General features: G+C 31.8%; 4 non-coding genes across 4 annotated transcripts; 2 read left to right on the top strand and 2 right to left on the bottom strand.

Annotated features, from left to right (window-relative positions):
• Positions 1–684: 684 nt before the first annotated feature.
• TRNAD-GUC (transfer RNA aspartic acid (anticodon GUC)) lies at positions 685–756 on the top strand. The gene has a single exon. It is a non-coding gene; the product is annotated as a tRNA-Asp (tRNA).
• A 605-nt stretch (positions 757–1,361) lies between these two features.
• Positions 1,362–1,433, top strand: TRNAE-CUC (transfer RNA glutamic acid (anticodon CUC)). Its single transcript has one exon. It is a non-coding gene; the product is annotated as a tRNA-Glu (tRNA).
• A 775-nt stretch (positions 1,434–2,208) lies between these two features.
• Positions 2,209–2,302, bottom strand: TRNAY-GUA (transfer RNA tyrosine (anticodon GUA)). Its single transcript has 2 exons — positions 2,266–2,302; positions 2,209–2,244 (listed from the first exon to the last, which is right to left on the bottom strand). It is a non-coding gene; the product is annotated as a tRNA-Tyr (tRNA).
• A 5,121-nt stretch (positions 2,303–7,423) lies between these two features.
• On the bottom strand, positions 7,424–7,495 carry TRNAE-UUC (transfer RNA glutamic acid (anticodon UUC)). Its single transcript has one exon. It is a non-coding gene; the product is annotated as a tRNA-Glu (tRNA).
• Positions 7,496–13,977: the final 6,482 nt, after the last annotated feature.

Consider the following 13,977-nt stretch of genomic DNA (forward strand, 5'->3'; position numbering starts at 1 on the left):
CACTTGGTCAGAAATTGAGACTCGTTCAGACATGGTTTCTTGTAAATAGTTTTCTTAATCTATCACAAAATATTTCAATATCCGGTAATTTAATGACTATACAATTTTGTTATTCTAGGTTTAATTTGTAATTCAGTAAAAAAAAATATATATTCTCTGTTTTTAACTTCTAGGATAAATTGTCTAACTTTTATTTATCAGGTAATCTTTCCTTACTTTGATTGTTATTGCAATTGTAAATTTAATATTAATTGTAATTTTATTCTTCATATTGCAGTTGTAATCCCCTGGTAGAGGGGCACAGAAGGCCTGATGGCCTTATCTCTACCAGGTTGAAAATAAATAAATAAATAAATAGATAAATAAATAAATAAATAAATAAATAAATAAATAAATAAATAAATAAATAAATAAATAAATAAATAAATAAATAAATAAATAAATAAATAAATAAATAAATAAATAAATAAATAAATAAATAAATAAATAAATAAATAAATAAATAAATAAATAAATAAATAAATAAATAAATAAATAAATAAATAAATAAATAAATAAATAAAGTTCTCATCACTAAGTTATAATAACTGAAAGTTCTTCAAATATTGTAGTTATTAACGAGTTACACTTAAAAGCTAATTCTACGTAACATACCTAAAGAAACTTAAAAGAAATCATTTGTATTCCTCGGTAGTATAGTGGTCAGTATCCCCGCCTGTCACGCGGGAGACCGGGGTTCGATTCCCCGCCGGGGAGAATTTTTTTATATTGAAATGTTTTAAAGTATGTTGTTTCACAACGCTGTATTAAGTGGACATTTCAGTTCAGCCATGGAGTAATAATAATAATAATACTAATAATAATAATAATAATGCCTAAAAACGATAACGTAAATTATTGTTAAAATATGGAAATGTAGACGTAAAATGGTTTTGTTAAACTATTAGAAGATATCAGAGACATGAAGACAATACAGAAAGAATGGAAACATCTTAAGTAATTAGCATTCTATAAAAAGTGAACAAAAATACAAATTAAATCATAGGTAATGTTGTTTGCTAAATCTCCATAGTTGTTGGACGAATACAAAAAAAAAATAGAAATAAGGTTAGTAGTTAGTAAGGCTGCGAAATTAAAGTGGGAATATAATTTAATAATAACGAAACATTGGGCAGCTCCGATCTGAGTTAAGTATTTATTACTTATCCGACATAAGACAGACAATTCTGCAATAATTTCTCATCTTGGTGTGCGTTTTCACATCGCTGCACATAAACCCTCATGATAAAAGACGCCGGACAGTCTTACAGCGATGCCGTCACTGTCGTTATGTACAATGTAGTAAACTCTAACGTTCGTCGTCCGGTATGGTCTAGTGGCTAGGATACCTGGCTCTCACCCAGGAGGCTCGGGTTCGATTCCCGGTACCGGAATAATTTTAATGTGTAATTTCGGTAATTGCATAAATGCTATAATGGATTAAGGACATATTTTTAAACTCTTTTTTGAAATTCCCAGGTTTACTTAGATTCAATAAGTGAGTACGTTCTAGACTTCACACTTTCAGTGTAAAACGAGATTTAAAAAAAATCCATTATGTAGGAATGACTATGTCTCTTCTGCCATTAATTAATCGGTTTATCGTCATCTGTTTTTAATTGTTACTCACAAGTTGGGTTCAAACCGCAAATGAAGACTGGACATAAAAACAGCTGTGCAATCCACTCAGAAAAGAGGATAAGTGCCATCGTAATTTTATTTAGGGCCTAGCTTCACTCATAGATGTGCAGCATGTATATTACATTACTCGTTGTACAAAATACGCCCTATTTTCTAGGGTTTTTCTCTTCGGTACTTATTGTATAACTTTTTTTTTTTTGTCCAGTCGCCAAAGATTGATCACTAAAATGTAAAATTATACAAATACATAATTTGATGTTTTCGTAAAAATACAAAGAATCCATTGTAAGATATTTAAAGACTGTTATATTATATGTAATTTCAGAATACGTCACAAAACTCATGTGACACTTTAGTTTTGTGCACACAGAAAATGAATTACGTAATCCAGCCTGCACACACGTGTCACGTATGGACGTCTTCATTGTTTTTGTTACACAACACGTATTTATAGGTTTACAGAAATTTGGATTATAATTTTTGTGTAAATATCCAATGGATAATTATAAATAATGCAATAAAAAAATTTCCTCCGGGCCGGATTTGAACCAGCGACCTATGGATTACTACATTAATGTTTAACCACTACAGTCCACCGCTCTACCAACTGAGCTACCAGAGGAAGTGAAAGTTTGCACTCGTCTCGCACTCTGTATTGAAAGCTTCCGTTGTCGGACTTGCTGGAAACAACCGAAGGGCGCGACAGCTACAAGTTGCTTGCGAATTGGGCGCAACTTCAGGCCACGCGCCTCGGACCTATCAATCGACGTTTGAAGAAAGCTACCACTACCACTACAGTCAGTTAGTGTATGTACTCTGGTTTTAGTCTGCGGACGTCATAACAGCAACTGAAAGAAAGGCTGGAATACCATCGGCGCCGAATTTATGGAGTGGGAAACATCGGGGTCTGCTGCAGTATTAAAATAATTGATAACAATGTGGAGGGGTGGGGAATTTCGAAACAAATTAATTTTTTTATTTGTAATGTTTTATTTGTTTAGGTATTTATGTCAATATTATTATAACGTATTTGGTTTTAAACTAAATGTTATTATTATTATTATTATTATTATTATTATTATTATTATTATTATTGTTATTATTAGTATCATTATTATTATTGTTATTATTATTATTATTATTATTATTATTATTATTATTCACAGGATAGGGACCGATGGCGGGCTTATGTGAGGGCGGCAATGAACTTTCGGGTTCCTTGAAAGCCAGTAAGTAAGTAGGTATTATTATTATTATTATTATTATTATTATTATTATTATTATTATTAATTTATATACAAATACAATATCAAGCATTTATTTATTTATTTACTAGCCGTACCTGTACTTAGATTTTAGGCTATATGGCATTCAAAATACATTATTTAAAAGGGGGATTATAAGGGGGCCTGAATTAAATAAATCGAAATATCTCGCTTATTATTGATTTTTGTGAAAAATGTTACATAACAAAAGTTTCTTTAGAAATATTTTGCGATAAGTTTTATTCCCTGAAAAATTTTGATAGGACTGATATTTAATGAGATAAATGAGTTTTAAAATTAAAATAACTGTCATCTAAGGCCGTATAATGAAATAAAAAACAAATGACTTGGTATATAAGGGGCCTTGGACAGCAACAATCGAAAGCTATGAAAGATAGCCTACAGAGAATGTTTCTGTGATTGTATGAAATAATATCGGAAGCTAAATTAACCGATTTGTGTAATTAATTATTATTTCACCATTGGAAAGTGTAGTTTCTCTAGACGGACAAAATGCTATAATGTTATTACAGTAACTTCTGATATAATATAATATGATATAATATGTAATATTATATAATATAATTTAAGTTATTTGAAGGGTTCAGAACCATAGTGGGCCAAACGCCATTTACTGAATACGTAGAAAAGAAGGGTTGAAATTAAGTTATTACCAGGGAAAGGATTTAAATGTAAATACATATTTACTTATAAAGCTAATATAATTTATATTTTGCATTATCTTTATGTTTCACAATGTGTAGGGTTGAAAAATCCTACTTTTATTTTCCATATTTTTCCATATTTTAGAGTTTAGTACATATTTTCGTTAATTTCCATATATTTTCCATATTTCATATAAAACAGTCCATATTATATTAGGTTTAACAATAAAACAAAACAAAATTCCATTAACTTTTAAAAATACATTTCAACAATAGAGATTTAAACACATGTTCAGTAATCCCTTTAACATCAGAGTTATTTGAAAATTAGCAGTCCTATCAACAATGGGAAAGTAAGTTACAAAACTGTATTAATTTAATTTAAAATTTTTAACAGACTTCAGTTGTGCAGCTCAACAGTTAAATGCCAGTCAGAGTACACATAGGTTCAGTTTTGTAAATCATACTATAAAGACGGTAAATATGCCAAAAGTACGTCATTCAGTCAATTTAAAATCAAAACTAACAAGTTACATTTCAGAATTTAAAGAAGATGGTTTATCAACTGACAATAAAATATTATTTTGTAATTTGTGTCAGTGTGCAGTATCATCTACACAAAAGTTCCTGGTGCAACAACACATTACAACTAGTAAACATCAGGCCAACAAACAACTAAATTCCAAGCAGAGACAATTGTTTTTAACACAACCAACAACATCGAATGTAAGATCTGAGTTTAACATCGACCTGTGCCGTTCTCTCATCTCTGCTGATATTCCTCTCTACAAACTAAAGAATAAGGTCTTCAGGGAATTCCTTGAAAAATATACTCAACATACAATCCCGGATGAGTCAACACTTAGGAAGACGTATGCTCCATCCATCTACGATGAGACAATACAGAAGATAAGAGATGAAATTAAAGATAGTTCAATTTGGGTTTCCATTGATGAGACTCCCGACAAAGAAGGTAGACTTGTTGGTAATGTAGTTATCGGTTTGTTAAGTGAACAATATTCTGAACGAATTCTTTTACATTGTGATGTTCTAGAAAAGTGCAATAACAAAACTATAGTTAAACTGTTCAACGAAGCTATGGGTATCCTGTGGCCAAAGGGTATTATGTACGATAATGTGTTATTCTTTATTAGCGATGCTGCCCCTTATATGGTCAAAGCTGGACAAGCATTATCTGTTGTATATCCTAAATTGACTCATTTTACTTGTGTGGCGCATGCATTTCATCGTGTGGCAGAAGTGGTCAGAGACAATTTCCCTAAAGTAGATTTGTTGATTTCATCAGTGAAAAAAGTATTTCTCAAAGCTCCCAGTAGAGTTAACGTGTTGAAAGAAATGTACCCTGAAATTCCATTGCCACCAAAGCCAATTTTAACTAGATGGGGTACATGGCTAGAAGCAGTTGAATATTATGCCGAACATATAGACTCTATTAACAATGTTCTCCTTGCATTGGACTCTGAAGATGCAGTCTCAATTGATACTGCGAAAACAGTTACCTGTGACATAAGTGTGAAGAATGACTTAGCTCACATTCAGCATACATTTTCATGCATCATAAAAACGCTCAAAAGTCTCCAAAATAGGCACCTTTCACTATCTGAAAGTTTTGAAATTATAAATAGTACTGTGGAACAACTGAATCGTGGTAGAGGTAAAGTTGCAGATGCAGTAAGAGCTAAGGTGGACACTGTACTTTCAAAAAACCCTGGATATGAAGAACTACAAAAGGTTGTTGCTGTGATGAGTGGTGAATCAACAGTGAAGATTAACTTGGACTTATCCCCAGCAGACATTGTGAAATTGAATTATGTACCAGTTACTTCTTGTGACGTCGAACGCTCTTTTAGTCAGTATAAATCTATCCTCAGAGACAATAGAAGAAGATTCACTTTTCAGCACTTGAAAGAAATGTTTGTAACCTATTGTTATGGTAACAGACAATAAAAATTGTGTTTTGTTGAAACTACATTGGAAGATAAGGTACGTCCATTATATTTTTTGTTTAGTTTGATTAAAATGTACCAATATTTAACGTACATAGTCATTTTTTTATAATTTTAAGTCCATATTTAATTCCATATTTTGGTAAAAATCCATATTTAATTCCATATTTTGGTAAAAATAACTACATATATATTTACATATTTCATATATTTTTAGTCCATATAAATCCGTTCCCTGATTATTATTATTATTATTATTATTATTATTATTATTATTATTATTATTATTATTATTATTATTATTATTATTATTAATTTATATACAAATACAATATCAAGCATTTATTTATTTATTTACTAGCCGTACCTGTACTTAGATTTTAGGCTATATGGCATTCAAAATACATTATTTAAAAGGGGGATTATAAGGGGGCCTGAATTAAATAAATCGAAATATCTCGCTTATTATTGATTTTTGTGAAAAATGTTACATAACAAAAGTTTCTTTAGAAATATTTTGCGATAAGTTTTATTCCCTGAAAAATTTTGATAGGACTGATATTTAATGAGATAAATGAGTTTTAAAATTAAAATAACTGTCATCTAAGGCCGTATAATGAAATAAAAAACAAATGACTTGGTATATAAGGGGCCTTGGACAGCAACAATCGAAAGCTATGAAAGATAGCCTACAGAGAATGTTTCTGTGTTTGTATGAAATAATATCGGAAGCTAAATTAACCGATTTGTGTAATTAATTATTATTTCACCATTGGAAAGTGTAGTATCTCTAGACGGACAAAATGCTATAATGTTATTACAGTAACTTCTGATATAATATAATATGATATAATATGTAATATTATATAATATAATTTAAGTTATTTGAAGGGTTCAGAACCATAGTGGGCCAAACGCCATTTACTGAATACGTAGAAAAGAAGGGTTGAAATTAAGTTATTACCATAATTCAATGGAAACATATAGCAAGTAAAATAAAGTATAGACATTAAATCTAAATGATGTCAGTGTTGTTCATTAAACTATGGTTACATGTAATAACAATTAAGAAACATGTTAAAGGAATTGTCATTGCACCAAATGAGTGTCTCTGGACCGAAATGATAGCATTTTAATTATTTAAACACAACTTAAATTAAGTAACATATTAAACGATTTATCCTTTTATCAAACACGAATGTTCCCTGGCTCAAATGTCCTATTTTAATTATGTAATTACTTTATATTTATTTCTAACGGGTGCAGCGGAGCGCACGGGTACGGCTAGTAATTAATAAAAGTCGATGCTGCAGTCTTATAGTTCCGATATTTAATCGCATGAACCCCTCTCTCACAAATTTTCACGTTAAAATTTGTCATAAAATATAAATTAAAGTAAATACTGTATCACATATTTCTCTCCGTTATAAAATAATATGCCATTCATACCGATGGATGTGTACACAACGCAATGTAGCGAATAGACGATTGTTAGTGTTTTAATTGTGTCTAAGGTATTCAACTGAATTCAAGAAACATACAGTAGTTATGTAAATTGTAAATTCAATTTTTAATACATGCCTTCATGCCTTGTTTCATGCATATATTTCACACAGTAATGCTATTAAAATTTCGACCTCATTTTCAGACGTCAGCTTGTCGAAAATTGTTTTTCTTTTTTGTTGCATTGCATTATTGATGTTAATATTTAAAACATAAGCAGACTATTATGTACTTACTTAACAAGTTATCACTTAAACTGGAGGCTTCCAAGAAGAAATGCAGAAACATACATTAATCATCATTGTAACTTCCTAAATAATAGTTGTCAATAGCATTAAAATTATTCCGGTACCGGGAATCGAACCCGAGCCTCCTGGGTGAAAGCCAGGTATCCTAGCCACTAGACCATACCGGACGACGGTCAAGCTTGTGTGTTCATGAGATACAGACTGAACCTCGTTGCAGCAAGACTTAGGAAAACGTGCAAGCTGCATTTCGTTTTGTGACTTCTAGCTGCATCACTATCTGTTTGTATTAACGTGTTTTCAATTACACTAGGTATGACAAGTTTTGTCTTCACATTAACTAATTTCATTGTATGTGAACCGTACATCTGACGATATCAATAGCAGTTACAACTCTATTTACGACTTAAATTTATTTGAATTGTATTGAATTTCCTTGAGTTTTTTCCAGCATCGCAATACTTTCTCTAATGGATAGGCTTGCCAACCCTCCCAGAATCAAAATGGAATCCCCTGCCTCCCGAGGTAAATTGGTACCGCCCGGAATTATGTAAATTCTCCTTTTTAAGGGGACACTCAACTATATTTTGGAACTTTTTTCCTATTTGACCAATATTTTTCAAATTTGGAGAAAAAGTTTAATATACACATGGAAAGTAACATGCAAAATCTCAGCTCATTATATCCAATACTTTTCAAAATAAAAAATATTTCAATTTTTAATCAATCATTAATTGAAATATCACTTTTAATTATCATTTTTTATTTTTTGGCTTTGTGCACTTGACAGTGACTTCTCAATGAATAGGGGAAGAATTCTGCGTATTGATCTAGTTCTGTCACGTAAATTAGTGTAGAAATTTAATTTTTCATTTCTATGACACTTTTTCTCCAATTTTTAAGTTGAGTGTCCCCTTAATTTCATTTTTGTCTCAAACGAAAATTGAGAATACTTTATTTCCATTCATTTTTCCAGCTTTATTATCTTATCAGTAGGGATCGGAAGTTGAAGACCTAAATTGCCTAAAAAGACCTTTAAAAAGACTTAAAAGATATTAAAACATTATACATTAAGTGATTAAATACATCTTATAGTTATAATTTTTTATTCTCTTCTGCGCTAGAGAAAGCGACCCAATCTGCGGTCTTTATCCCTTCAGTCTTTGGTTGTTTTGAATAAAATGGTTAACAGGGAATTCCGTCTGTCTTTGTATAGCAGGCCGCCCTTCAAAGAGGCTTCACCCTCTGAAGGGCACTGATTGGGACTGTGTTTATTTTGGAATTTCCACTGATCGCAGATATGACATAGCAGTAGAAGGGTATGGGGTGGCTGAGGTGAATGAACTGCGAAAAAGTCGCATTATTGGAATTCGTGAAGTTTGTTCCCAGATAGAAGACTGTAGCCCAATTGTATAAAACTCCCTGACTAAAGATCAACTTTGATCGAAGATCGAAAAGTGAACCGAGTTCAGACACTTCTTCTATTGTATAAAACTTTTCTGCGATCAAATTACCTTAGTTCAAATGCAATCTAAGTTCACGTGAAAAGGATTTGGCAACATCGCATAAACAGGTGAAATACGTGATGCGCGGACCATGTTACACAGGTTTGTTCAATGTTGCCAATCTAGTGATTTTAACTCTTTTTCAACAACAATTTCTTTTAATTTTTATATTGCTTAAATAGGGATTTAGGGACCTTTTTAGCATCCCATAGTGACAAAATTTAATATTTCTTTGTTGATAATGAGAAATCTAGCGACTTTACAACTACTTTTTGGCGACTTTCCGTATTACATTCTGTTGGAGACACTGGTTTTTTGTGCTATGTAAATAATGGCGGACAATAAGAAGAAGGTTGACTGTTCTCCAAGTTGTTATCATGTTATGGTGTTTGATACTGCTAAACATAATAAAGCTTTATAAAACGACAATTTTCGTTTAGTAATACAGTTAATTGAACATTTCTGAATGTACCTGTCATATCCATTAATAATTAATGGTGTTATAAACATAATATAATTATAGGTTATGTTATTTGATACTGCTGAACACGATAGAGCCTTATAAAATATAAGAATGTTTGTGTATTAAGGCAAGAAATTGAAATAAATATATATAAATGTACCTAACATATCTATTGATATTAATAATAATGGATATTTTATTTGCACAATCTGTCACTCGTATATTTCAAACAGAAAAGAAATAACTGAACTTGGATCATCTAACTTAATCGGAGAAATTTCTTCAGTCAAAGTTGACTTTAGTTTGAGACAAATTAATCTCAGATTAGATTTTATACAACACAAAAATCCAAGTTCAGCTGAAACAAGGATCAATTTAACCTCTGATCTAAGATTAAGGCCCAATTGTATAAAACTCCCTGACTAAAGATCAACTTTGATCGAAGATCGAAAAGTGAACCGAGTTCAGACACTTCTTCTATTGTATAAAACTTTTCTGCGATCAAATTACCTTGGTTCAAATGCAATCTAAGTTCACGTGAAAAGGATTTGGCAACATCGCATAAACAGGTGAAATACGTGATGCGCGGACAGGTTTGTTCAGTGTTGCCAATCTAGCGACTTTAACTCTTTTTCAACAACAATTTCTTTTAACTTTTATATTGCTTAAATAGGGATTTAATGGCCTTTTCAGCACCCTATAGTGACAAAATTTAATTTTTCTTTGTTGATAATGAGAAATCTGGAGACTTTACAACTACTTTTTGGCGACTTTCCGTACACTCTGTTGGAGACACTGGTTTTTTGTGTAATGTAAATAATGGCGAACAATAATACGAGACGATAAAAGTCACCCTCGGCTCCCTTTATTATGCATGCGCTATCGGTGAAGAAATTCCGCTTCCGGTGTGATGCTGAGCCCCGTTGTAAGCATAAAAATGTTTTATTTACCGCAATCCAGATATTCAGTGTGTTCCATTAATTACATTACATCCTCAACATCTTATTTTGCACTTATTTAATGCTAACGTATTATTGTTTTTATCATGATTTATCTTAAATGAATAATGTCTCCATGTATCGTCTCTTATTTTCTCAAAGATAATTTCTGTAAATATTCCTCATAATTTATATATTATTTTCTGTTAATGTATTGTGCTCTATTTTTGCCCTGTAAATATCTTACATTTGTAACATTGCATCTTATAGTCGTTATTTATTATCCTTATATTTTGCCATAACCTAAATCAGTGGTTTTCAAATATGGTGTGTGATGAACCCTTTGAAGCTTACATTTCATTTTGGTGGACCTCCAGTGTTTTCTGTAATAATCTGGTAATCATTTTGTACTCATTAAACATTTGCATAATGTAGTGAATTAACTACCCTTAATAAGTTGGTAGCTATATTAAATATCAGTTTTAAGTTTTGAATATAATATACAAATACAAGGTTATTTTATGTTTTATCATATCTTTACTGTCAAAAATGAAACCATACGGTTTCCAGTGGGATGTTTCTTTTGCTGTTAAAATTAACATTACAAAGACTGGGACTTTCAAACTACCTAGTACGACCAGCACCGGTCATTTTGACATGCACGTTTTATCCTAAATTTCTGTCTCATTAGCAGCTTTCATTTGAAATATCGTCTTATTACAGACTTAGTGGGTATAATTAAAGAGTTGCGAGTTAATAATTCCAGAACAAAATTTGAGACCACAATACACTCTTCTTCTAAGAAGAAATTGTTATGTGTAGATGAAGAAAATTTGTTTTATTAACTGTGTATAAGTACTAGCATATTAATTCTGCCATTTCTCAAATACAATTCTGTTCTTAACATCATGTTCACTCAATTTTACATTAAATATTTTTGACATATATATTTTGTGTTTTCTGAATTTATCTATAGTCTATTGATTATTATAATCACATCTTGCACACACACATGTACATGATTCTACACTTTGCACACACATACATGATTCTTTCAGAATTTGTTATACTTTGCGCAGACATGTGATGTCTTATTTCTGCTGTGACACCCTCCAATCTGACAGGTCTTTCTCTCCGGTTTCCTGGACACTGCTGGAATATATAATCTCGCGAGATATAATTAAAATCACCAGTCTCATTTTCATCTTCGTCACAAACACTAACTGGATATTCTCTTTCCTAATCTATTTCTGACAGTGTTTCTAAATAATGCAGAATTCTTCATCACTCATAATCTTTCATAACAGAAGTTCATCGCTCAAACCCTTTCGTGCCATGTTTGCAAAATAACTACAGTACATGGCAAATAGAAATCTTGAGATAGACTAATGAAATACTTCACACAGTTGCCAAAAGAATTGCCGCTGTTATCCAGAATAAATTGACTATATTGTAATGTCATAGGAAAGCGGTTATAAACTCCCTATTGTCGTTCTTATGTTTGAGTATCAACCAGTCTACATAAAGAGAATATTTTCGGTAATATGAAAGACTTGCCACATACATTCAGTAAGCTTGTCACATGGGGACAATGTAGGCCTATTGAGTTCATTATTAGGAGGCGTAAGACGATCATAAAACAGCAATATTTGTAGTTTGCTGCTGCATGAAAATAAGACAGTGCAGACCAGTAAAAATGACCCATGTTCGTCCTTCTAGGTAACTGTACTTTTATCCCCATAAATAATGATAGGGACTTGACATTTTCAGAGGATCTAAAAAGAGTAAATTCAATAAATGTCCTGAAGGACTAGCTTGTTGAGCAAATACACAGAGGAGGTACAAATAAATTAAATATCGAAATGAGTCAAATGATCGGTTGGTTCTTCTAGTGTTAAACAAGTTTTTTTATACTTATAAAATTATTAGTGGAATGGTTGAAGTCGCTTTGCGAAGTCTGGCTGAATTGTAGGTACTCTAAAGCTGCAGTTTGTTTACGGCGATCATTGCTTGGAGTTGCTGGCTGTTAAAATGAATGCGCACTGTTTCTTTACAGCGATGATTGTTGGACGCGGTGCAGAACGCTGGAGGTTGCTTCTGAAGCAAATTCAGGACGCATATCACTCCATACATGTTCAATAATCGATTTTTAGAGAAGGCCATGTAGAAATATTTAATCGAGTTAAAGTAGCAAAACAAATGAGAATTGACAGCGATTTACACTGATAAAGAAACCACTTCCTGACAATCATCGCCAGCATTTATAATCGCCGGCGATGTGCGTCCGGTGATGATCACCATAAACAAACCGTAGCTTAAGTTGCAAATCTACCTTAAGAATATGTTTACTTCTATACTCGTATTTGTTCTTCAAGAAGACCAGAGCAGAAAATGTACTCTCACTGAAATATACTGATACAAATGGCATTAAGTGTAGTACTGCAATCCAGAAAACATTGAGATATACTGGTGAGTCATGCAACCAAGATTGCAACAGAGATGTTTTAGGAAACACAATTTTTAACCACGATATCAGTAGATAATTCTAATAATTTTAAGAGACCCTTTTCTTTGGTCAAACTATTAATTGTTTGTCATCGGGAATGAATTTTTCATACAATTGTCTTTATTTGATAATATTTCCGTAATTTTAATGTCAATCAATGAAGATACTTTTATGCTTTCAAACATATTGGACGAAAGTCACAGAGTGGAACATTAATCGAATTCTCGATTGATAACTCAGCAAGACCAGTTTAATTTCTTTATTGTTGCTTTAGTCTTATCCTGAATGCTGAACACAGTTGGATCCTAGAGATTAAAATAAAGAAAAATAATAATAATATCGGATATGTAAGCAAGAGTTTCAAGCCAAGGGAAGTCCTTGGACAAACTCATTCCTGTTAAAATCTCCGAAGTGTGAGATAAAAAATATTTCAGCCAGCTGATATGTCACAGAATGTGATGAAGTTAAATTTAGTTAAAATAATGTTTGAAAACATACATTGGTTCCACACAACCAGGTGGGCAACCACTTGCTTAGGTAATTTGTCAACTATGAATGCCATAAATTGTGTATTAAGTTATACTTCAATATTGTATAGCATTGTTACATGTTTTAATAATTTTTGTCCTGTAAACATCTTACAGATTATTGTAATACAGTTTCTTGATGGTTTCTTGTCCATTTTGTTACTCAACTGTGGAATAATAAATAATAATGAATATAGGTCTATGCCGGTAATAATAAAAAAATATATATATTTTCTTTTTTCCGAGATGTTCCAGTCGAACCAAACCACTACTCTCTATAGAGTTCAAATAATAATCTTTGGCCTATATCGTACTTCATCTTTCAAACAAATTAATTCAATTTTTAGCTAAACTAGTGCTGAAGTAGTTCCCCGCTTATATACATGTTGCATATACGAATCTGTGACAGGTTAGATTTGGTTAGTTTAGGCTTTTGTTATGCCATGCATATATTTGTCTATGATGCATATACGATCAACTGTATCTACATAAAAAGAATTCGTTATAAATTCAACAATTTTCACTTCCGAAATCACCAGAGTTACCTCAGCGCTAGTTTCGCCGCTTTATTAACTTAGGAATATCTCTTCGAATTGTTAACAAGGTTGAGATCACTCTTAATTTTACTGGATGTGATGCCCCTGGTTTTATAAATTTGCACACAAAGTGTCTTGCAGCCCCTCTGAAGTTGACACCTACGTTTGGTGATATTT

This window comes from Periplaneta americana, chromosome 4, assembly GCF_040183065.1.
Source record: "Periplaneta americana isolate PAMFEO1 chromosome 4, P.americana_PAMFEO1_priV1, whole genome shotgun sequence".
NCBI lineage: Eukaryota > Metazoa > Arthropoda > Insecta > Blattodea > Blattidae > Periplaneta > Periplaneta americana.